General features: G+C 42.5%; 1 long non-coding RNA gene across 1 annotated transcript in view; it reads left to right on the forward strand.

The window, feature by feature from the left end:
* Window positions 1-25314, forward strand: part of LOC128314014 (uncharacterized) — a 271881-nt gene that overhangs the window by 148948 nt on the left and 97619 nt on the right. The window contains exon 5 of the long non-coding RNA XR_008295299.1: window positions 21779-21919. This is a non-coding gene — a long non-coding RNA (uncharacterized LOC128314014). The remainder of the gene's footprint in view (window positions 1-21778; window positions 21920-25314) is intronic.

A 25314-nucleotide genomic window follows, 5' to 3' on the forward strand; every position in this document is an offset into this window, starting at 1 on the left:
AGAGCTGTTGAATCCTGGCAACAAACCAAAAAAAAAAATTTTTTTTTTTGTATTTTTGAGCTGTTTACACCATGATGGTTTTTTTTTTTTTTTTTAAATCCTCATATCTTATCCTTCATATGTCCATATAGGTTGAGGCTATTTATGATGGTGAATATACCAGTGATGTATATATGCCTTATGGCAAGCCACTGGAAATCATAATGATCATGAAGAAATTATTATTTTTTATTTTTATTTACGTTTTTACTTTCGCTTTATTTAAATGACTCCTACCCCCACCTCTGGAAACCACCAATCTGTTCTCAGTATCTATGAGCTTGGTTTGTTTATTTATAAAATTCCACGTATAAGAGAAATCATACAGTATTTGTCTTTTTTGTTTCACTTATTTCACTTAGCATAATGCCCATGAGGAAATTATTTTTATCTCATCTTTTGTTTCAAAACCTCCTTCCTCGTGAGTAGCCAACATATGTCATTATCTATTGGTGACTGCAATTTCATCTTTTTTCCACTTTTCACCATTTCCTCTGTGGTGGGTGCTGTGATGTCCACTGCCCAGATCTCCCTCCAGAAATGAAAGACTTGTTCACTGTCCCCCACACCTCCCAGTTGCTGGGAGAGCAATTGAAGGTGGTTCTCAGTGGTCAGCCCTCATCAGCCCTTGTTGAGGATGCTGATGATGAAGAAAAATGCCTCACCCAAAGTCATGTCTGCTTCCAGGGACAGACTGATCAGTGTGGGGGTAGAGAGGCTCCATCCCTTGTTCCACCTGGGGACAATTCTGAAGGGTTGTCTCAGTTTCAGAACTCTATGTGGGGTTGATTTAGGAGATCACAGCCCAAGTTCTCCCTTTGCCCAATCCTGCTTCCTTTCTCTCTTTTTTGTAAGTGTTGATCCTAAGAGTAAGTCCTAAAAAATGCCCTGCATGTTAACGTCTCTCAAATCTGCATCCCAGGAAATCCAACCTGTAATAGCTGGCACCAGAAGAGATAGGAGAAAGTGGTCACTGGAATGGGAGTTTGGGTCCAGGTCAAAAGCTGCCTGGCGGTAACAAGGACCCCATAACTGGTGTAGGTGGGGCACAGATAGCCTCTAATTTAATGTGGCAGCACGACTCAGACTCTTACCAGTGGTGGACTGGGATGCTACACAGATGGAAGACAGTGTGATAGCTCAGGCGATGTATTAGGCTTTTGAGAAATAAGGTGGAAATGGTAACCTTAAGGACAGTGGAATTTGGTAGCTCTAACTAAACTTCACTCTGATATTATAAGGTTAAAGCCTTGGTTGGGGAAAAATGGGACACTGAGACATGGGCTTGGGACACCTGGGTTGATATGTTCAAATATTTTGAATCCTGAGATTCACCTGAACATCTGAACCTGCCCAGGTGACCTAAATCTCCCTATTAAAGGCTTGTGCTTCCCATCCACCTGAAGATAACACAGAGACTTCTCCCTGTAAGACAACACACAATTTCTTCCATCCCTTCCTATTCTGTCCATTAAACCAATGAGTAGGGCTAAGTCACACCATAACCCTGCTGAGGACATGGGAAGGAAGTGCAGGACCTAGCCGACTTGTACCAACAGGACCCAGAAAAGCATTGGATTCTGAGGATGCAGGACTGAGAAGGGCAGAACATACATTTGATAAAAAAGAGTTTACTCACATGGGAACACTCTCCTGAAATATAGGATTTAACACCTTGGTACACACCCTCAGGAAATGGTATAAACATGGGGCTAGAATGGCTCTTAGAAGCTTGGAAAAGGTGACGGTGTATACTAATTGGAGCAGAAATGACAGAATTTCTGTGGTAGATGATGGAAGAAGGAATTAAAAGGCTCAGAGAAGTGAGCACATGAGAGTGGACATCCTAGGTAAGGGTATAAAACCTACATGGATGATTATGTTCTATGGAAGGGCCAGGAGGACACACTGTTGACCAAAGCAATGAGGAATATTGGTGTGTCACCAAGAGGCTCAATGGTGCTTGTATTCTGTATCCCAGGTCCTACAATAGGAGATGCTATTACAGAACTGGGTTCACAGTTATCATCAGTGATCAAAAGAATCTAAAACAGTAGAGGCTGTTGGCAGTGCTTTACTGTCAGAATCCAGGTGGGGGCAATTATTGTAATAGGCAGCAAGGTCAAATGGCATCCAAGGAAGCCTGACCCACAGGTGGTTGTAGAGATAGTTAATAGAACTCAGTGGTGTCCTTAGATGCAAAATAATTGGGCAGCCCCTAAGTGTACTACTCTAAAAGAATCATGGATGGATGATCAGAAGCCATCATTTCAATAAAAATTCATGATAGCTTGCCCAATTTCTAGACATGAATCATTTTTTGAACCAGGAACCCATCTACTGAAGGAAGTCCCCAGGAGGAAGGATCCCAAAGCACCTCAATGTGTTCAAAATGAGTCCCTTAGTCCTTCCCCAAAGGGGCTGTGGCCACTTACTCTGGTAACTTTACTTTGGGAAAAGGGGAGTAGTCAAACATTTTCAAAGATTGTTCAACACAGAGCCAGAGTTGACACTGATACCTGGAGACCTAAAGCACCATCACGGGCTATAAGATATAAGATATAGCTATAAGATATAGCTATAAGATATAGCAAGGGATATAAGAAAGCTAGGTAATAAATGGAGTTCTGGATCAGTTATGGCTCACAGTGAATTCACTGGGTCTGTGGACTCACCTGATGATTATTTCTCCAGTCCCAAATGTATAATTGGAGTAGATATACTTAGTAGTTGGCACAACCGCCACACTGGATTCTTGGCCTATGAAGTAAGAGATACAGTAATGGGAAAGTAATGGGAAAGTCAAATGGAAGCTCATGGAATGGTCTTTCTCCATCATGTCTGCTGACAAGAGAGAAAATCAGAAATAATATTACATTCTGAGTGTAATAGCAGATATTAGTACCACTCTTAAATATGCCAGATGGTGGTCCAAATCACGTCACACCTAACATACCAGCATGGCACTTGAACACAGCAGATCAATCCTGAAAGATGACAGTGGACCACTGTAAACTTAACCAACTAGTAGCTCCAACTGCAACTTTGTGGAACAAATTAGCATGGCCTGAAGTACATGATATGGAGTCGTTCCTTTGGATACTGCTTTCTTTTTCAACCCTATTGGAAAAGAGGACCAGAAACCTCATGTATTGACTTGGAAAGGACAAGAATATCCATTTATGGTTTTGTCTTAAGGCCATGTTAATTCTCCTGTCCTCTGTCATAAAATAGTCACAATTATCTGGGTGCCTGGGTGGCTCAGTCGTTTAAGCATCTGACTTCAGCTCAGGTCATGATCTCACGGTTCGTGAGTTCGAGCCCTGCATGGGGCTCCGTGCTGACAGCTCAGAGCCTAGAGCCTGCTTTGGATTCTGTGTCTCCTTCTCTCTCTGCCCCTCCCCCATTCATGCTCTGTGTCTCTCTCTCTCTCTCTCAAAAATAAATAAACATTTGAAAAACAATAGAATTATCTGGATGTGCCACAGAATATTACTTTAGTTCACCATATCAATGATATCATGCTAATCAGATTGGGTAAGTCTTACTTTGGTAAAATGCATATACTTCAGAGAGTGGGAGATAAGTTCTATAGAGATTGAGGGACCCACCATATCAATAATATATTTAGGGGCTCCTACTCTGGAGAATTCCAGGATTTCCCCCCAAAAGTAAGGAACAAATTATTGCATCATATACCTCCCACTACAAAGAAGAAAGCATAACACACAACTCTTGGTAGGCTTCTTCTGGTTGTGGAGGCAGTATATTCCATATATGGGTATACTGTTCTAGTTCATAAAGTGGATGACATGGAAGGCTGCCAGCTTTGGATGCCAAGAGCAGGTACAGTCTTAGGCCATGTGACCAGGTAGGCCCTATGGTATTGGAGATATCAGTTGTGGTAAGAGATGCCTTATGGAGTTTATGGTAAACCTAGTGGGAGAATTACAATACAGACCTCTTAGGTTTCTGGAACAAGGCAATGCCATCTGCAGTGAGAATTACATACCTTCTGAAAAATAGCCTATGGGGTCTAGTAGAGACTTTGTGTTTGACCATGATGGTACATCAAGTGACCATATGGCCAGAAGTGTCCATAATGAGCTGAATTCTGTCAGACTCCTAAGGATGAGAAGGCCCAATAATAGTCCATAGTAAAATAAAATTGGTATATCCAGGATTGAGCATGAATAGGACCAGAGGGCATAAGCAAACTTCAGAGAAAGGAAGTCCAGAGCCCTGTGTCATTTATCATGGGTGCACCAGTGCCCTTCCCTCAGCTCATTCCTATGACTACATAGGATTTTCCATGACCAGCTGATAGAAGAGGAAAAACTCTGATCTTGGTTTGTGCATGGCTTGACTTGGTATATTTAAGCTGAAAATAATAGTGGTTGCACTACAGCCCTCCTCAGGGTGGCCTTAAAAGAAATGGTGATGGAATAGGGCTGCTAGTGGTGCACCTTTGTGTAGAAGTAGAAGTGGCCTTGAGGTTAGAATATATTCAGACTCTAGATCAGTGGTAAGTGGGTTATTTAGGAGCCTGGAAGGAGAAAGATTGGAAGGTCAGAAACAAGGACATCTGGGGTAGATTCATGTGGATGGACATATGGAGGTAGGAAACAAGGGAAGAAACTGTTGTTTTTCATGATAAAGCTCACAGAGAGCGTCCAGTGTGGAAGAGGCACTAAACAACCAAATAGACAGAGCAACTTGGCCAAATAACATTAGCCAGCCTCTGTCATCAACTGCTCCAGTGCTGGCCCAGTGGGGCATGAATAAAGTAGCCATGGTGGACAGGATGGAGGCTATGCATTGGCCCAACAGCATAGATATTTGTGCTTCTCATCTCCAGAACTCTGGGCTTTATGGTTGAGAGATCCTAGCCCCTAAAGGGGACCATGAACACTTTCATCAGGGGACAGAGCAATAATCCCATTGAACTATAAACTATGGTTGCTACCTACTCAGCAGGTAAGAAGAGGAATCACCATCTTGGCAGGGGCAATTGGTTCTAATCATGAGGAAGAGATAGGGCTGCTGTTATACATTGAGACCAAGGAGGAATATGACATTCAGGTGATCCACTTGAATACCTCTCTGAACTCCCTTACCCAACTTTGACGGTAACAGGACAAGTTCAGCCACCCTAGCCTGAGAAGGGCATGGTGACCAGGAGCTCAGGCCTTTCACATGTGGGGGCTGTGTCATGCCACCAGGAAAGCCAGTGAGACTAACTGATGTGCTAGCTAAGGGGGAAAAGAATCCAGAACCAGTAGCAGAGATGGGAAATGACAAGTATCAGTGATAGCCCCGAGACCAGCTGCAGTGAGAGGGGCTATAGTTCAGCTCACTAAACTTCCTCTCCTAAGTTTCCCTCAGAAATATGTAGGAGCTGCTGCCATGACCATGTGAAGAGATGGATCTGAGCTGAGCAAGGCATGGAGTTTCCTGGATACCAGGATGCACTTCCTAGATCTTCCCTTAAGGCTGAAGAACAAATTCCTCTTCTTGCCGGGAATGTGGCTGGAAGTTGGCTCTCAGCTTTTAGCCCATTTAGGTGATTGCCTTGGCTAAAGAAACTTCTCTGCCCAAGGGACAGCCTATATCTAATGACTGATCCATAAGGGAGTATGAACTTTCAGTCCCATCCCCTCAATTTAGTTAAGCCCTGAAGAGCTGGCTCCTAGATTCATAGCTCCCTGGGGGATGGCTGAGGACTTTCTTGGTGTATGGCAGCTCATTTTCTCCCTCTGGTCAGTCTTGTATCTTTTCCCCTCAACAGGTGTCCATCCCACACATATGCCTTAATACATATTCTGTATGCTAATGTCTACCTCAGAGCCTGTTTTCTGGAGGAACACCTTCAAAACTGAATTGAGACTATCAAGGCATATTGCCGACGGCCAAATGATCTCTTTGACAGAAGCAGTGAATAGATTGGTGTTCAGACATACCCTCTTCAATTCCTTCCTTGAAGCACAGACATGGAACTTTGCCAAAACTGATGCTAATGTGCTTTCCCAATTTTACATCATGACTCACAAAATAAGTGTTGAAAATCATCTTTACATAGAGCATGGATTCTTTAGTGGTAAACCATCATCAGATAGACTATATCTCAGTGAAGAGTCTTGTAGATAGTGGTGATGATTGCACAACATTGTAAATGTATTTAATGCCACTGAATCATATGCCTAAAAATGGCTAAAGTGGCTAATTTTATGTATGTATTTTTACCACAATTAAAAAAGATCAATAATGTAATATACTCCAAACCACTGCCTTGTGCAAGTGGGTGAATGGTATGGTACATAAATTACATCTCAGTAAACTTGTTTTTTTTTTAAAGAGTCTTGGGGGAGTACTTCTCTTTCATATATGTGCCCTCTTGCTGAACTGAATTTTATCCATATAGAAAGTGAAATGTCTGCACAGACATGATACCAGCTTCCCCCCACAGTACATACTACTGATATTATGCAACATCTATCAATGTTCTTTGATAAAGAAATCTAGCTGATGTTCTGCTTCTTCCCCAACATAATATTATCATTACCTTTGTAGCTGGTTTTACAAACTTCTTTGCAATAGTGCAACATATCCTTGTTTTTCTGTGAAGAGTGCATCCTTTATGACACCTGTGTAGTTTTGGTTTCTCCATCACTTTTAGCAATAAAATTAATCAATTTTGTGTTGGGAAGCACTTACAATGTTTGCAGTTGTTCTGGAAAAACTTTATTGTTCTATCAAAGGAGTCATTTTACTTTGTTGGAAAATACCACTGAAGTTTCATGGCTTCCTGCTATTATTGGAAATCATTATTATAATGAATGTTACCCTGGAGGGCTAGGGGCAAATGCATTGCCAGTCTACTACCATCCAGTTTTCTGATTTTTCTGGTCATGCTTCTTACTCTTATAGACTTACATTTTTGTTAGCTTATCACAGTCATATTCTCACTTCTGTCAGCACGTATTGCTTTACCTCCCTTTATTTGTCCTTGAATCTGTTCTTTATAAAGATGTTATCTTGAGTTATGGTATTTACATTACTATTTTCATCATTACCAATTTTGAGCCATCGATCTGTTTTTGTCAATTAGGGATAATCATAATATTAATAACTAAAAGTACAAACTCAACAAGCAAGAACAATGATACATGTTAGCTGAGACAAAATCTACTGACACCATGTAGTTGAGTTGAACTGATGGGATGCTGGGATAACCCAGGGGTTCAAGGATCTTATTTCGAGCAACCACACCTGATTTTTCTCTCTTTCCCTCTTTTTTTCCCTTGTTGGTTCTAGCTGGTTTCCTCATTCATCTTCTTCATATTCTTACTCTTCTCTCCTTTTCCCATTCCTCTGTTTCTTTTTTTGAGAGTTATGACATTAAAATGGAAAGAGACCTTGTGATCATTAAGTCCAATGACTTCATTTTACAGGTAAGGAAACTGAAGTCCAGAGAGGATCAATGAACTAATCCAAGTCAGAAGGATCAGACCTGATCTTCTGGCTCCCTTGGCTTATAGCCAGGGTATTTCCAGGGTATTTGCCAGGAAGCCTTCTCCTTCAGCTCTTCTTCCTGGTCCTTTCTTGGTGCTGAGAGTGGCTGGACCCCTAGTGATTAAGGTTGTTTGTTATCAGGGCTAAGAAAGTAGGGTGTTAAGGGAGTCAAAACTTCCCTCTTCTGTCTCCTGTCATCCCTGCCCCTATAGAACATTCAGTCACTCATAGTCTTTGTGCATTCTCCCTTCAAACATATGTCAAACTTATACACTTTGCTGGTACCATTGTCCTAGTTCATGTTGTTATCATCTTTCTCTATTTCAACAACCTCTCTTCTGGTTGCTCTACTTTTAAGAACTACTTCTACCCTGCAAGCCCTAAATCCAAGTATCCATCCATCCATCCATCCATCCATTTCACCGTGGCCAGAATGGTCTCATGTGATTCTCATCTCTTCTCTTTGATGATTCTTAAATGCCTACAAGATAAAGTCCAGGCTTTGAGCAAGGCATCTGACCACTAAGTCTGTCTGTGATCTGGCCCCTGCCCTCCTGTCTAGTCTTATCCCCATCACCCTGTATATTAGTCAGGATAAGTTATGATATACTAAAAAAACAACTCCAAAATCATAGTGACTTAACACAACAAAAGTTCATTCTTGTTTATGCAAAGTGTGCTGGAATTTTGGGTGACTCTCCAGAGGACCTGTTTTCTATGCACTGACTCAGAGATCCAGCTGCCATGACAATGTGACATTTCCATTTCACTAGTTTTCCTCCACAATTGCCATGGAGGAGAAAGAGAGAGCTGGAAGGTGAGCATGAGTTCTGTGCTTCAGCCTGAAAGTGGCACCCACAGCCCATTGGCCAGTTTATCACTTAATTGCAAGGGGATTGAGAAATGTGGGGACTACTGTTTCTACTATGGTTCCCTCCTTGCAGTGGGATCTCTGGAAATATCTGACTACTTGTTTCTTGAGTACAGACTCTTCTAAATCCTGCATGTCTTTCCAGCAAGGCATTCCACCCAGCCTTGAATATCCTTCTTGCTGATCTCACAAATGTTTACGAACTCAAGTCTGTTTTTTCTACGTCATCACTGACTTTCTCTGACTAACTTGGTGCTTATTCTCCAATGTTCCCATGCATCTTGTAGTTACCTCCACCACAGCTCTTTTTCATGTTATAGTCATTTGCCTGGCTGTTCACCTATAAATGGAAATTTCTTTGTGGATAGAGAACATGTATTTTCATCTTTAGGTCTTCAGTTTTAATACAGTGCTATACAGAGATTTTCATACTTGTGGTTGAACAAGTAAAGGAAAGAAATGACTCTTAAAAAGTATACAGTTTATTGGTTTTTTTTTAATGTTTATTTATTTATTTTGAGAGACAGAGACAGAGCATGAGCAGGGGAAGAGCAGAGAGAAAGACACAGAATCCGAAACAGGCTCCAGGCTCTGAGCTGTCAGCACAGAAACCGACGCAGGGCTCGAACTCACAAACCGTGAGATCATGACCTGAGCCGAAGCTGGATGCTCAGCTGACTGAGCCACCCAGGCGCCCCTACAGTTTATTGTTATATCCCATCCCCACCACTACCACCTTAACCCAAGTAGCCACCGTTACTTGCCTGGAAAACCACATAGACCTTTTGTGATATTCGTCTTCCATTCTTGTCCATGTCCAATCCACTCTCCACTCAGCAACCACGTCATTATGAAACATGAATCTGAGTGGGGGTTCCTGTTTCCTTAGAATAAAATCCAAACATCTGAATTTCTTCCCACGACCCCCTGCCTGCCAATCTGGCCTGAGCTCACACTCTATCCTGTGGCTCCCACACTAGCCTCCTCTTAGTTTCCTGAACACAGTAAGATTTTTCTTTCCCTAGGGCTTTCTCAGGGCTGCTTCCTATCCCCGGAATGCTCCTACTTCCTCTTCTCTCTTGATTAGTTCTTTCTTAGCCTTTAGCTTAAATGTCACTTCTCTAGTTATGATTATTTTGTTTTGATTGCAAATGAGAAAATCCCACTCAAAACTACCCTAAATAATAAAGGGAATCTATTGGTTCTTGTATCTAACTTGTCCAGAAATAGTGCTTGACTTCAAGAAAAGCTTGATGTATGTCACTGAGGACCCTGTTTCTCTCATTTACTACTATACAGCTATAGCTCTTTCCTCATGGCTGCAAAATGGTTGTCATTGTTCTAGAATCACATCCTCACACCATAATCTCCAGGAGAAGAGAGAGGGTCTTTTCCAGTAACTCCTGTTCAACTCCAGGGGTCCTGTTTATTTCATTGGCCTAAACTGTATCACACGCCAGTGTCTAAACCATTCACCTTGAGAGGGAAATGAAGACAGTGGGGAGGAATCCGACTTACTTAAACCAACAGGACCCTTCTTTGAAGCTGAGGATGGGGTCACATATAACCTAACAACATATCTGCATATAAGGAAGAGTTTAAATTTCTAAAGGATAAAGAGTAACTTGGGTGAGAAAAGTGGAAACTAAATGACTGGAATTCAACAACAACAACAACAACAAAATGTTCATCGCTCTTTGTCAAAGGAGCCTTCGTTGTCCACCCCCATCTAAGGAAGTCCTCTCTGTTACTTTCTGTTACTGAATCCTACTCACTTCCCTCAAAGCAACTGCTACTGAGTATACTGTGTATTTTATTTGTTTACCTGTTTGTAGTCTGAATTTCCCACTAGGCTCTAATTTCATAAGAGCAGACACCACACATGATTTCTTCACCAAGTGCTGAAACATAATAGAAAATTCAATAAATACTTTCTTAAAGAAAAAAATGAGTAATTTTCTTCCCTTTCAATTTAGCTGTGGTTTTTACCAAGAGACAAGGAGAGGAGGGGTTGGCAGGATAAGGGTGAATGTGAACACTCTGAGTGTTAATTTGGCTTTTCTTTGTCTAGAAGCTTAGTCCTCTTTCCCTCCCAATAATCCCTCAAATTCCCCATCCCCAAATCTTTTCTTATTAACCCATCTGCTCCTGGCTCTCTGGTAATTTGATGTGCCTTTGGGTTTTTCTTTTTAAAACCTAGCTTGAATTAGAGTCTCAAAGGAATCTTGATTTTTAAAAGAGAGTTAGTTAAATTATGTTTATTCATAGAAGGTAGGAACCAAGTCTTCTCTCTTTGTACTTCCCTACAAATGTAGCAGGTGTGCTTTACTGAGTGAAAATTCAATCTCCCTCACAGAAATTGACGCTGAAATTGATGCCAGGTAGTAGCAAGAGAGAGGAGAGGTAGGAGTGAGCCAAGAAAAAAAGACTGCCAGGAAGGAGTAAAGGTTGGTAAACAGTGAAGTGGGAGGTCTTTGGGTTAAAGGGACAGGGCTCAAGAGAAGGAAAGTTAGAATAAATTTGGGAAATGGAGTCAAAACTTACAGAATAGAAATAGAGCTGGAGGAATCTTCTTTCCTTCTTACTTTTTATCCATTTATTCATCAAATGGTGAGCATCTAGTATGTGCCACACACTCTTAGGAGCTGAGGATGTAGGGGTGACTAAAACATACCAGTTCTTTCCATCATGGAGCTCATATTCTAGTGAGGGAAGATGGGCAATCAGCAAACAAAGAGATAGAGATAGGTGATGGGCTGTTAGATACAGATGTCAGATTGAAAATATGTCTGCTTTTACTCCCTCTGAGACCCCCTAGAATGAAATAAAGGCACTTTTAAAGGCACAGATACTCATAGATAAGGCGAAAAGAGGGGGCGATGACAGGGCTGAGGGTGGGAGCTAGAAGGCAAACTTGAGAAATTTGCATACTTGGTGGGCAGAGGAGAAAGCTGTGAACCAACCCCATTTACATGCACACCTCCCAATGTGCAGGAAGTGGTGTATCAGGTGAATCTGGAATAGTGTGTGTGTGGGGGTGGGTGTGGGTGTAAGGAACTGAAGATAAAATAAAGATCACCAGTTCACAGTTAGCTCTCCACACCCTCTACTCTTCTCCATAGAGAAGAGCTGGGCACCTCTGGCAGGATGCTGGAGACATTCTCTGGAGAAGACTTCCTGCCCAGTTGAGGATGGCAGGCTGGACACAAATCTGGGGATTAATTGAGTGTATGTATACTGGATGCTGAGGCTTTCTTTCTCCAAGGATGATGGCAACCAGGCCTATACCCTCCAGAAGAGTATGGAGAAATAACTCTTTGGAGAACCTGACCACCTCAAGAGATAAAGACCTAAAGATACTGATATTGGAGTTTTCCAATCAGATAGTGTAAACCGTTCACACTACATAGTGAAACTCTGCAGTCAGCAAGCCACACCTGTCTATTCAGAGCTATCAATCAGCATTTTGTTCCCTTTTCCTCAGAGGACCAGATGGCCAAGGATTACCAGACATCTGAGGACAGGTTCTCATAAGAAAGACCAAACGAAAAACAAATGCATGGGAAAAAGCAACCTGGGAGGAAACAGACTACACGGGAAAAAGAAAACTTATAAGAGGGAGGGAGAGGAAGGGAGAGAATTCATTAAATATTTAAAGAGATAAAAATATTGCAACTCAGAAATAAGAACAGAATGCTACATATGAAAGTAATATTCAGAGGACAAAAAGGAGTGGTTGGAAATTAAAAATGTGATGGCAAAAATGAAAAATGCAGCAGAATTGGAAAGTTGAAGAAACCTCTCCAAAAGTAGAATAAAAAAACAAAGAGGTGGGTAAGTAGGGGAGAAAAGGTGAGAAAATTAGAAGAGTAGCCCAGGAGGTCCAAACAATAGGGATTTGAGAAAGAGAAGAGGGATAACAAAGGAGAGGGAGGGCTGTCAGAGAAAGAATTCAATACAAATTCACAGAATTGAAAAATGTGAGTTTCCGTATGGAAAAGGCCACCAAGTGCCCATCACAATTGCACAACGGGTGAAAATAGTCCCACACTCACATCATTGTGAAGTTTCAGAACACTAAGCAGAAAAAAGGGCTTAAAACCTTCCAGACAGCAAAAACATGTCACTTACAAAGGATCATCAATTAGAATGATTTCTATTGAGAAAATTCGGGAGCTGGAAGACAATGGAATAATGCTTTCCAAATTCTGAAGGCAAATGATTTCAGATCTACGATTCAATTATCAATGAGCTGTAAGGACAGAACAAAGGCAATTTCAGATGAGCAAGGTCTCAAAAAAAAAAAAGAAAAGAAAAGAAAAGAAAAAGAAAAAGAAAAAGAAAAAGAAAAAGAAAAGAAAGGAGTCTTCCAGGCAGCCTTGTTTGGAAAGATTTTGGAGCATACGCTCCACTAAAACAATAGAGTAAACCAAGAGAAGAGAAAGATGTTGGAGTTGGGAAACAAAGGGTGCCTAGGATGATGGTGAAGAGAAATTCCAGAAGTCAGCAATGTCCCACATGTACAGGGAAACCACTTTAGTTTGGATCATCTCAGAAGGTGAAGGGAGGAGAGTATGCAAGAAATTAAAATACACATTGATATGTAGTGTGCCTGAATGCCTGTTGAGAACATTTAGGCAACTGGTGAAATTTGTTGTTGTTGTTGTTGTTGTTTTTTACTGATAAGGACACAGAACTAAGGAAACCATGAAAAAGGAAATTATAAAATTAGTAACTCCAGGCAAACAAATAATCGAAAGAAAAAGTAATATAATATTACATGATTCATTGTGTTTGCTTAGTCATCATTAGGTAACACTGAATGCTATCTGATACTAAAGTTCTATATATTAAGAGGACAGAAGGAAGGAAAGTGTGTGCTTATGTGTGAGAACAGAGGGAAGAAAGAGTTAAAATCTTCACCTTCCATAGTGGAAAATCAAGTGGCAATGCCTAGAAGTATTTTGGTTTTTTGGTTCTGTTTTGTTTTGTTGTGGATTTGGAAGCAATAACCAAAAATAAAAAATCAGTTATAGTTGTTGAAAGTCATTGTCTTGGGGAGGAGACATGGAAGAGGTAGGAAATTGCTGCTTTTCATAATGGATCTAGTTGACTATTTAACTTTGTATATGTTATGCCCAGAATTCGTGATCCCCAAAGACCACTAGGGAGCCAAGTCCGATGCAAAAGCAAAGAGCCTTTATTCGAGCTAGCTCGAGCTCAATCCCCTACCTGCACCGACCCAGCGGTGAGATACCAGGGAAAGAGAGCGAGTTTCAAAAGGACAAAGGTTTTATTGGGGCCTGGGGGCAGTTGGTGAGGTAATGGCTATGGCCTCAGCCGATTGGCTGGGGAAGGGTCCTGGGGAAGGGTCGAGTCCTGTTAGGCAGGTGAGGGGGGGGGTTACTCAAGGGGAGGAGGTGTGGTCAAGGTGAAGGACACAGAAAAAGATGGAGTCGGCTGGCGTAGGCCCGCCCTTTCAGTATACAATGAACACTGAAGAAGAACCAGACCAAAAAAGGAGAAAGGAAAATACTAGAAAGAAATATAGCAAAATGTTAGTTTTTATCTCTGGGTTTATGGTATTTTCAGATTTTCTCCAGTTTCTAAAATAAACATCTAGTTTTTTAATCATGAAACACATATTTTAGGTTAAGGAGAGGGAGGAAGAGCGATAGTGAAAATAAGCTATTTTGACAAGAGGATTTGGGAAGGCTTCACTGATTGTGAAATTTGGCCATATCTTTAAGGGAATAAAGTATGTGGGCACTGAAAGGAAGAGCATTCTAGAAAGCTATGCAAAGATCCTGGGGTGGGAATGTGCTTGAGCCATGACTGGCACCTGTGAAGAAGGGCACAGAGGCCAGGTGTGTGGTAAGTGTGGTGAGTGAAGATGAGGTCAGAGGGAGAGCTTGGGGCCAGACCCTTATGGTACAATCTTATGGTGCATGTTAAAGACTTTAGATTTGGGGTGCCTGGGTGGCTCAGTCAGTTAAGCATCTGACTTCGGCTCAGGTCAATGATCTCACTGGGTTTGTGAGTTCGAGTCCCACATTGGGCTCTGTGCTGACAGCTCAGAGCCTGGAGCTTCCTTCAGATTCTGTGTCTACTCCTCTTTCTGTCCCTCCCATGCTCATGCTCTGTTCTCTCTTTGTCTCTCAATAATAAACGTTAAAAAAAATTTTTTTTTAAAAGAAAAAACAATAAAGACTTTAGATTTATCCTGACTGCTATGGGAAAATGGCAAAATCTTGAGGAGAAAAGTGAAATGATTTGATTTGCATTTTAACCGGATCACAGTGGCTGCTGCTGTGTGTTGGGGAGTGGGGAGGGGAGAAGGGAGGTGCTAGAGTGGAAACTGGAAGACCATTTAGGAGCTTCTTGCTGTAGTTCCAATGAGGGATTTTTTTTTAGGGTTAAACACTTGTGTTCAAAGAGTTTTTACTTTCTTTAGTAGCAGAAACCCCTTTTCAAAGGAAATCTTACATTGATCCTGAAAGGGCGGGCCTACGCCAGCTGACTCCATCTTGTTCTGTGTCCTTCACCTTGACCACACCTCCTCCCCTTGAGTAACCCCCCCCCTCACCTGCCTAACAGGACTCGACCCTTCCCCAGGACCCTTCCCCAGCCAATCGGCTGAGGCCATAGCCATTACCTCACCAACTGCCCCCAGGCCCCAATAAAACCTTTGTCCTTTTGAAACTCGCTCTCTTTCCCTGGTATCTCACCGCTGGGTCGGTGCAGGTAGGGGATTGAGCTCGAGCTAGCTCGAATAAAGGCTCTTTGCTTTTGCATCGGACTTGGCTCCCTAGTGGTCTTTGGGGATCACGAATTCTGGGCATAACAATCCCTCATCTATAAAACATTAAAGTGAAGCATAAAAGTGAAGGGGCTTTAGTTGAAGTAGGAGGTGGAGGGTCCAGAGCCACCCCCACCCCACATCCTCTTGTCCCAGCCTCTGCATCCTGGTGATCCCTGGGAGGTGTGCCTTTGAACTTTAGGTTTTGCAAACTCTGATTCCACCTAGCTTCCTCCTTTCACTGAGGAGGTTCAGTGGCAGGAGGAGTTGGATGAGGAGTAGGTTTGTGTAGGAGCACTTCCCAGGTGAGGTTCATGCTGTGGGAAAAGTTGGGGAGGTAGGAAAAAAGAATTATGCTCCATGCCCCTGTGAGGCAGAGCAATAACCAGGCATCTTCACTCCAGCTCAGGGCACTTCTACTGAACATACTGTTGGGAAGTGCAGTTTGTCAGGCTTTTACCATGTTTAGTGTCCCCATCTCCCCATCCTTTCCCCAGGGGATGATACACTTTGACCCAACTAGAATCTATAAGAAAAGCTGGGCACAGTGTGCAGTAGGGAGGGAACCAGTGAGGACAATGGGTGAAGCGTCTGCTGTAGAGAGGATCTAGGCTCTTTCAAACTTTTCCCACCCCACAGTGTGCTAGTAAATGTTTGATAACTGCTGTCTGGAAGAAGGAAGGAAGGAAGGAAGGAAGGAAGGAAGGAAGGAAGGAAGGAAGGAAGGAAAGAAAGAAGAGAGGGAGGGAAGGAGGGTGGGCAAACAGGAGAAAAGAGGGGGAAAAGAAGGAGGGAGGGAAGGAGGGAAGGAGGAAGGAAGGAGGGAAGGAAGGAAGGAAGGAAGGAAGGAAGGAAGGAAGGAAGGAATCAGGCACCTGATTTGTAGCATTTGCAGATTTCCATGGTGTAAATAGTCATCATGATGGATTTAATGGCAGCAACGTGAAGCCGCTGAACATAAATTTGGAAAGTTGCCCGTCATTATACAGTACTCCCACCATACAGATGCAATAGATGAAATAACCTCATGATCTTTGATAATAGTAGAATCTAGTAATTCTAGTAATAATTTTCAGTGATGAATTTTGAGTAGTTAGTTCTTTTACATTTAATTTAACTGTTTAATGGCTGTGTTTAGCAACCAGCTGGCATAGTTTCTGAAAAGTTAACAATCAACTGTCACCAGCCAGTTTCAAGCAGCACCTCACTGCCCCAACTCTCAAAAAATCTCTCTGAATTTGAATCAAGAATTTCAGTCTGCAGAAAAATCGTGTTATATCTATACAGAGGAACACCACACAGTAATAAACAGGAATGAACTACTGGTTTACCAAAACCTCAAGTGATATAAACATTATGGAAGCCTGCATTAAAAGGTTACATAATGTATGATTTCACTTTTCTGATAGGCTTTAAAGGCAAAACTATTGTGATGGAGAACAGATCAGTGGTTGCTGAGGGGTAGTGATGGCAGGAGGGAGTGGCAATAAAGGGGCAGCATGACACAGTTTCTTGGGGGTGATGGACTGTTTTATTTCCTGATTGTGGTGGAGATCACATGAATTTATACATGTGTTAAAATTCATAGAACTATATACAAAAACAGTTTTACTGTATAATAATTTTTCAAAAAGGAGGAAAAGTCAGCATATTGTTAAAAATAACAACAAACAGAATTTCAGTCTGAATTGAGCAAGCCATTCCGCCGTTTTGGGCCTCCTTGGAAATCTGCTGTCACAAGAGAGGTGTAGATAGTCGGGAGCTGCAGAATTAAATGCCTATGAGGGGTGCAGTGGGTAATGCAAATGGGAGACAATAGGGAATGGTAAAGACTGTGGAGAACTAGTGAATTTTCACCTGCCTAAATGGAGCAGCTACAGCTTCTGCCTCTGCTGATGGCTACCATGCTGGATTGTGGGCCTAGCTTGTCTGATCTTTTGAATATTATGATAAATAAGGGCTCCGGATTTTTAAAAAAATATTATTTATTTATTTTGAGACAGGGAGAAAGTATGAATGGGGAAGGGTCAGAGAGAGGGAGGGAGAGAGAGAATCCCAAGCAAGCTCTGCACTATCAGTGCAGAGCCCTATGCGGGGCTTGAACTCATGAACCATGACATCATGACCTGAGCCGAAGTTGGATGCTTAACTGACTGAGCCACTAGGCGCCCCAGGACTCTGGGTTTTTTAGAGGTGAAATTTCCTTATTGGTAAGTACTCCCAGAACCCCGCAAAACATGTATATGAATCATAATCAGCCTAAGGGCTGCCAGTTTGCAGCTGCTGGATAGGATGTTTTGTACTGTTTTTTTTTTTTATAACTCTTTGGGCCAGGATTATAAGTCCTGATAAGCAGTTTCTTCATCAGAGGGTGCATCAGAGATTTGGAAGTAACCCTGAAGATTCTTGCACCACTGAAAGTAAAATTAAGCCCTGCGTTACCCCATGATTTAAAAATTGTGCAGTTGAAGTACTGTGAACAACACTGTGCCTTTGTGACTGTCAGAATCCACGCATGGGCAAGAGGACCCAGGCCTGAAGTGGACTCAGTGGTGCTGCTCCTCTTACTGGAGGCCCTGCAGCAGCACTTGAAAATGTGTCATTTGGTCCGTCACAGATCATAGCCTCTCATAAATGGGCCTGACTTCTCTGCACACATTACTGATTTTGTGATGATGAGTGAGAATTGAGGCCATCTTTCAACCCCATTGCCAGACCATGACTGATGCTCTTGCACACTTAGATTTGCACTTGGCATGTAACAGGGGAAAGCCCATTATAAAGGACTGAAAAATGGCATCAGAGTAGGAAACAACATGTATCCGGAGCAGAAAGCTGGGGAATGCAGTGTAAATGTGAGTAGGACAAATGAGTCATGAGTTGGAGGGCCTGGATGGCTCCTCTTCCCTGTCCAATACAATTACATTATATACCAACATTGTACACCAAAGGAAGACCCTGTTTAGGATTTTGTGGGGGTGGGCCTGGGGCTGAGAGGGGACTAGAAAGTGACTTGCCTGAAGGTGCTTTAATCCTCGGGAATGCATCTCCAGGAAGCCCAGATCCAGGCTGAAGGAAAGTAATAGGAAGAAATCTGTAGATTCGGGAGTCTCACTCTTGGGGCCAGAACCCATGAGGGAAAGTCATGGGTTTTCTTGCCAATATGGCAGCCAGAGCTTTTGCCCAACATGGTTCCCCTTTCCCATTTCATCTAAAAACCAAAACTTGTTTTAAAACTTTTTTAATGTTTATTTTTGAGAGAGAGAGAGCAAGAGAGAGAGAGAGAGAGAGAGAGCGCACGAGAGCAATGGGGGAGGGGCAGAGAGAGAGGGAGAAGCAGAATCTGAGGCAGGCTCCAGGCTCTGAGCTGTCAGCACAGAGCCCCACATGGGGCTCAAACTCATGAACTGCAAGATCATGACCTGAGCTAACGTCAGACACTTAACTGATTAAGCCACCCAGGTGCCCCCCAAAACTTGTTTTTCAGAGGGAACCTATTCCACATAGCTTGGGAAGGAAAGTGGCCTTTCTCTCTCTTCCAGAGGAGAGAGGCCTCTCTAATCAGAACACCATTTCCCTAGCTTCAGTGATTAGTTCAAGGACGGACTTGTGACTCCAGCTGGTGTAATCTGAGTTCTTTATGGAACTTGTGCTGGAACTAAATGGAAAGAGGCACTTTTCTCTGTCAGCATTAGCTTTAAGGATGATGTGACCAACAGGGTCTTGCCACCATGTGGAAGAGTCTGTGAAAGGAAAATTGAACTATTAAGTGGTTTTGATGGAGCTCCTGGATACAGTCTTACCTGAAGTCCAGCTCTGAACTTTGTAGTTCCATGTGCTAATTTCTTCCTTCTTTCCTTACTTTGTCTTTTTTTTTTCTCTTATTGTAGTTTGTAATGATTTCTGTCATTTGCAACCAGAAAGTCCTGACTAATACATCACCCTATATAGGTACCTAATACTAAACAGGTTGATGTCACATATTCAATATATTAATAGTAAATTTAATATTATGTGAATATAAGATTTAGTTTATTCATTCAACTAATGTACCAAAACTATGGTAGATACTAGTGATCAAATTATGAACAAGATAAACAACAAATGGTTGATCTACCCCCATTGCCCTCATTAATATTCAGTTAGGTATTTTGTAACTATAACATTCAATTAATTCACTCAACCATTGCCTACTATATGCCAGGATAATATTATGATAAAAGAATGAACAAGATAGATGTGGTTCCTTTCCTCATAAACTGTTAACTCTCTGCATCAGTTTCTTCACCTACAAAGTGAGTATAATAGTCCCTAATTCCAAAAGTTGTTGTGACTATATGAGATATATAAAATGCTTAAAATAATTTCTAGCACATGGTCCGTGCTCAATAAATTGTAGATTGTAATTTTTAATACTGAAATTTTTGGATATTCAAGATTTTCATTTATTTCTTTTTAAAGTTTGGTCATTTTCTTTTGTACTGCAATAAGAAGTAGTTTTGGGGACCAGATAATACGAGTTCGTATCCTGCTTCTTCCAGTTACTGATTAAAAGACTTTGGGCAAATCATTTAATTTCTCTGGGTTTTAGTTTGCTCATCTGTAAAATGTCAAATGGAATAACAATATCTTCTTTGAGATGGCACACAGCAGAAACTTAATTATTATTATTAATCCATGCACAGAAATATAATGATAACATTGCTTGAGAAAAAATCATCTCAGAGAAAGCAGTAATAACTATTATTATTTTTGTAAATAGCATTCAGAATCTCCACCTAGCCCAATTCTCATACTTTTCACCAAAATACTTCTGGGAACAGAAGAGGGGAAATTATCCTGAGGGTGGGAGTCTAGGGGAGGATGGTGACCCACAGTGGCCTCCTGCAAATGAGAAATCAATTTGTCTAAACTTACCAAGTTTTTGCTTTCCAGTGTATGCTAAATTCAGGCTATTTTAATATGAAGATGTTTTGAATTACCTATCAGTTAAATTACTTTCAGCCCTCTTCTCTCTACTTGACATGCCAGTAGGAAATGGCTGGTTTATTCTGGGGCTTCATGTGGGTCCACCCATCCTATGCATCCCTCACAGCTGCCCATTGGGGGGATTCTGGGCCCCCACTTTGAGAAACACAACCTAAGAGCATTCTGAGTGGCAGTGGGCTTGGAAGTGATGCCCTACTCAATGCTGTGTCACAAAGGGGTGGCCTCCCAAGACACCCACAGCACCAGAGTGAGAACAGGGGTAAGTGGACCCAGGTCAGCCTCTCCCTGCCTAATTTGGCAAATTAGTACTAGAGGCAACATACATTACATAATTCTGTCACCAAGATGATGAAAAGGCAGGATAAAGATGTAGAGAAGTACATCAGTCAGGGCAATAAATCCTAAAGGAATATTATTCCCCCTACCAGGCTGCCCTGGAAAGATGCTGGCTGAGGGAGAACCAGATACCAGCAGCTAAGCATAAGTCAGCCAGTAGGCTGAGAAGGGGGAGAACAGAGCAAGAAAAGAAGGCAGCTCGGTCATTGAGAGTGAATTGCATGCATTTGGAGAGTAGGGGTGATGGAAAACTTTAGGATTGGGCACCCCACAGTCTTTTAATATGATCAGGGTGAGACAAATGAGCATCGAATTTGCTGGAGTTGACCTGGAGCCGGCTGCATGGGCCATATGGTTTCCCTGACCCATAAAAGTCACTAAGTGAGGAAGTAATTTATTGCTGGAGATCGCTGTCCACCCCAGAATATCCTGGTGTGTTCGCTTCATTGTTTCCTTAATATGGGAATGGGAGAGGAACCGGGCTGTGAGAGGGCTGGGGGTTGGGGGGAGCAAGCAGCTTTGGGTTATTTGCTCTAACAGACCTCGTTTATTGGAGAGGAGGAAGTTTGGGAAGTCTGATGCCTCTGCCGATCGCGCTGGGTTCACTGGAGTTTTTCCTGCCCGGCCGCTGAGTGACTTGTGGGAGAGGGAGAGAGCTGGGAACATAAAGAGGGAAAAGGGGCCATGAACTTCAAATGAATAACTTGGCATTTGCACAGTTGGAAGAGAGGACATTTCATAAATGGCAAATCATTCCGGAGCCCAGGGAAAGAAGCCAGCCAATATGTCTAATGAATTGGTGCCATAAACGTGAGGGCTGTTTCCTCCCCTGAACATTGCAAATGAAACATCAAAACAATAGCTGCTGATAACCTCTCAATGGAAGCTGAATTCCGACAGAGGTTCCTTTCCTCTGGTAGCTGTCCTGTTTAACAATGAGCCTCCTAACAAAGGCTCCAGACCAGGCAGCAGGAGCCTTGAAAGTTTGCTGGTGCAATTCAGAGTCTTTTCTTTCTTCTTCCTCTTCTCTTTTTAATAGCCCCAGGCTTCGCAGTAGCAATTATTTCAGAGAAGGTATCCTAGGTTTCTTACCTCCGTGTTATCTGAAGATGTTATCTGTATGAACTTGAAATAGGAGCTTTTGCTCCAACACCTGTCAGATCTGCCTCTGCTTCTAGCATAAAAAACCCATGTACTGACGCTAACAACATTTTTGACTTTCTGTTTTTCAGGCTGCATGAAAACAGATTCTGCTGAATTGCTACCTGGACATTTAAAAAGAGCTTCCTTAGAGGATTCCTGACTTAGCTCTAGCAATCTTAACCATCACATGGGCTAAATGAACCCTGGATCATTTGTTTGCCCTTTGGCAGGTAGGATTTTCAAAAGTTAGACCCATGTAAAAATGTGCTCAAATAGTCCCTCAGAACAAACATTTTTTGTGGGCTTCTATAGCCCGCACAACACGTAAGGCATCTGTCTTCTCTCAGACTGAATCATACTAGCCACATTCTTTTTTTTTTTTTTAAGTTTATTTATTTTTGAGACAGAGAGAGACAGAGCATGAACAGGGGAGGGGAAGAGAGAGAGGGAGACACAGAATCGGAAGCAGGCTCCAGGCTCTGAGCCATCAGCCCAGAGCCCGACGCAGGGCTCGAACTCACGGACCGCGAGATCGTGACCTGAGCTGAAGTCGGACGCTTAACCGACTGAGCCACCCAGGCGCCCCCTAGCCACATTCTTTTAGGTCCTTGGCCACGGGCCTTTCTAGCTTCCAGTAATTAAAGAACTAGCTACCATCTAGAAGGGTTGGTATCTGGGAAGGAAGATAGAAATCTGGAGGAGAATACAAACTCCAGTCATACCCTTAAATGGCAGTCATTTGTCCTCTGAGGCTGGTCTGGGAAGGAGGGGATGCTAGGAGTCACGTGGAAAACTTAGAAGAGAGGGGTGTAGTGCTCTGTCCTGTGTGTCTGTTTTAGCATTTGCAATTGTACAACCTTGACCTTCTTGTCTTATGAAAAGATCAGGGGCTGGGGAGTCAGGTGACCCAGATTTAAATCCCAGCTATATTAGGCTACTGGCCTGTGTGACTTCGGGCAAGTTTCTTAACCTCTCTGGCCCTTACTTTCCTAAGCTGAAAAGAAGGGCTCATAATACTTATTTCAAATAGGTTGTTGTGAGGATCAAATTCTGAGGCATGTTGGGAAGAAACTGGGATGAGTCCTTTATGTGTGGTCCAGCGGGGCTTCCCCCACCTCCCCCGCCCTCATACAAGAGGTGCCATGGTCCCACTCATTTAGTCTATTATCTCTTAACTCAAAAATCATATCCTTAAACTTTCCTTCTCCTAAAATTGTTCTTTCTGTGGGTAAACTTTCAACGGCTTCTATTCCAGTTTTTAGAAGGGATAACATCCATTAACACTTTGGCTTGAATTAGTTTAGGAACTGGCTAGATTGATGATGACATTGAAGGAGAAACATAGCAGAGAAGGGTGTGGAAATAAGTGAAGGCTTTTCAGGGACATGGAGCTCCATTCCTGGCTGTGACAAAGGGGAAGTATATAGTGGGGAGGGACTTAGGGCAGTGTTGTGGAGAGAGGAAGAAATTGAAAAATCCAAGAACCATTAGAAGATGGAAAGGGAGTACAGAAGAGGCAATTATGGGCATAGAGTGGCTGCTAGCTCCAGGTAGGAGGGACCACTCTTCCTCTGAGATACAAGGGAAGGAAGAAATCATGTGGGCTGAGAAAGACAATCCAGGGAAGAGAGAAGGAGACTGGCAGAATGAGTTCAGTGGGTTAAAGGGTAAAGGGTGAGGCTTTGGAGCCAAGTAGCATAGATGTGTTCCTTTCTGGGAAACTAGCCATCTGATCTTAGGCAATCTGTGTATTTCCAATGATATGACAGTTACTACATCTATAAATGGGGATGGTATCTAATTTGAAGAGCTGACTCAATGACATATTGCAAAATACCCAGAACATGCAGGTTCTTAATAAAGAACCCACTGCACATCATTGTCATTGTCATTATCTGCTGACAGTGGGGATTTTGAATAGCCTGACTACTCAATGAGAGGGACACAATGTTTGGAGGGGCCACTGTGGAATAGTAGTAGTAACAAAAGGTAAGGGCTCAGTGGAAAGTAAGACAGAATGGATAAATAGTGGACCAAGTCCATGGTGTCTGGTGATGTCCAGCAACATCCTCAGCCCAGGATCAGAACTAGAGAACACAGAACTGGATGAGGGGATCCAGGGCTGGGGTCTGGTGTTTGGAACCAACAGGTGGTTACAGAAGGATGGGGAATAGGTTTTTCCTGTGGTCTGCACTGCTGACAGCTGCACAAGGGGAAGGCAGAGGGGTCAAGTCCAGAAAGGTCTTGGTGACGGCAAAGAGCTGATGCCACAGTGGAGTGGAAGAGTGCAGTCATAAGGGAAAGGCCTCAGCTGTGTACTCACCAGGGAAACAGCCCAGAAATACCAATGTGAAATGAGGCTGTGATGCAGGGACTATGGGGTCAAGAGGTCTGATGTGTTGTCAACAGGGATGGTGAAGTCCTGAGAATTCCTTGGTGGCCAGAAAGAATATGGACTGCATTTATCCAAGAATGAAGAATTGGGTCATGGGGAGGGTCAGTAGTCAAGAAAAGCCATAATGTGAAGAGATGGCTTTGCCAGACCTAGCAAGTCCAGTAGGGAAAAAGACGCTTTGATGGAAGAATGGAGGGCAAGTTCTTGAACGGAGATGTGCATATTGTGTTTGGCTTGCACATTATTAAAAAAAAAAAAAACTGAGCCAACATTTATATATTTTTGTAAAAAATAATCTTGATTTCTGACTTCTGTAGAAAAGTAGGATTATCTGGCAATCCTATGTCTGTATTCCTATATGTTGACATTTTACTATCCTCATTAGAAGGGGATGTGATTTGTCTGTTCATTACCCCCCCCCACCCCCACCATTCCCTGTTGATCCCCAACACTGAGGTTAAATGTCATTTGTTATTTATTCTTGAACTTCCCCCCCTTTTTTTTATGGTAAGAAAATATATGTGTATAGAATATGCATATGGAGGCATTTGAGTTTGTGACCTTGATTTGGAACAAAGCCTGTACCAATGAAACTAGGCCTAGATCCAGTGGCAGATGAGGGAACCCTAGTTGTTCTAGGAACTTTGTGACCATAGTGCTAGGCAGAGAAGGGGTACAGGAAGATAGAAGTAGTGGGTCAGAAAGGACTGAAAGAAGGGAATAAAATGCTATAAAAATAAGAAAACCACAGTTCCTAGGGCTACTTGCCTGGGTCCCTTGAAAGTCTTCTTCATTCAAAGTGGTTGTACCTAGCTCCCTTCCCCATCATGAGGACTGGGCCAATGGGATCAGGGCTCTGTGGTAGAGCCTTTTGGTTGCCTGTCCAGTGGGGAGTTATGAGGCCCCTACTTCATCTACTTCCTTGCTGGCCAAAGTTACATTTTACTATAAGCTTTTGACAATGTCAGATTTTCCATTTTCCAGTCTTCCTTACAACTAAGGTTTAGGCACTATCTTAGTCTATTCGGGCTACTATAACAGATTACCATAGACTGGGTGGCTTATAAACAACAGACATTTATTTCTCACAGTCCTAGAAGCTGGGAAGTTTAAGATCATGGCACTGGCAGATCTGACATATGGTGAGAGCTCGCTTCCTCAGAGATGGTGCCTTCTCACTGTATGCTTCCATGGTGAATGGGGTTGATGGTGGGGATGCAGCTTTCTTAG

This window comes from Acinonyx jubatus, chromosome C1, assembly GCF_027475565.1.
Source record: "Acinonyx jubatus isolate Ajub_Pintada_27869175 chromosome C1, VMU_Ajub_asm_v1.0, whole genome shotgun sequence".
NCBI lineage: Eukaryota > Metazoa > Chordata > Mammalia > Carnivora > Felidae > Acinonyx > Acinonyx jubatus.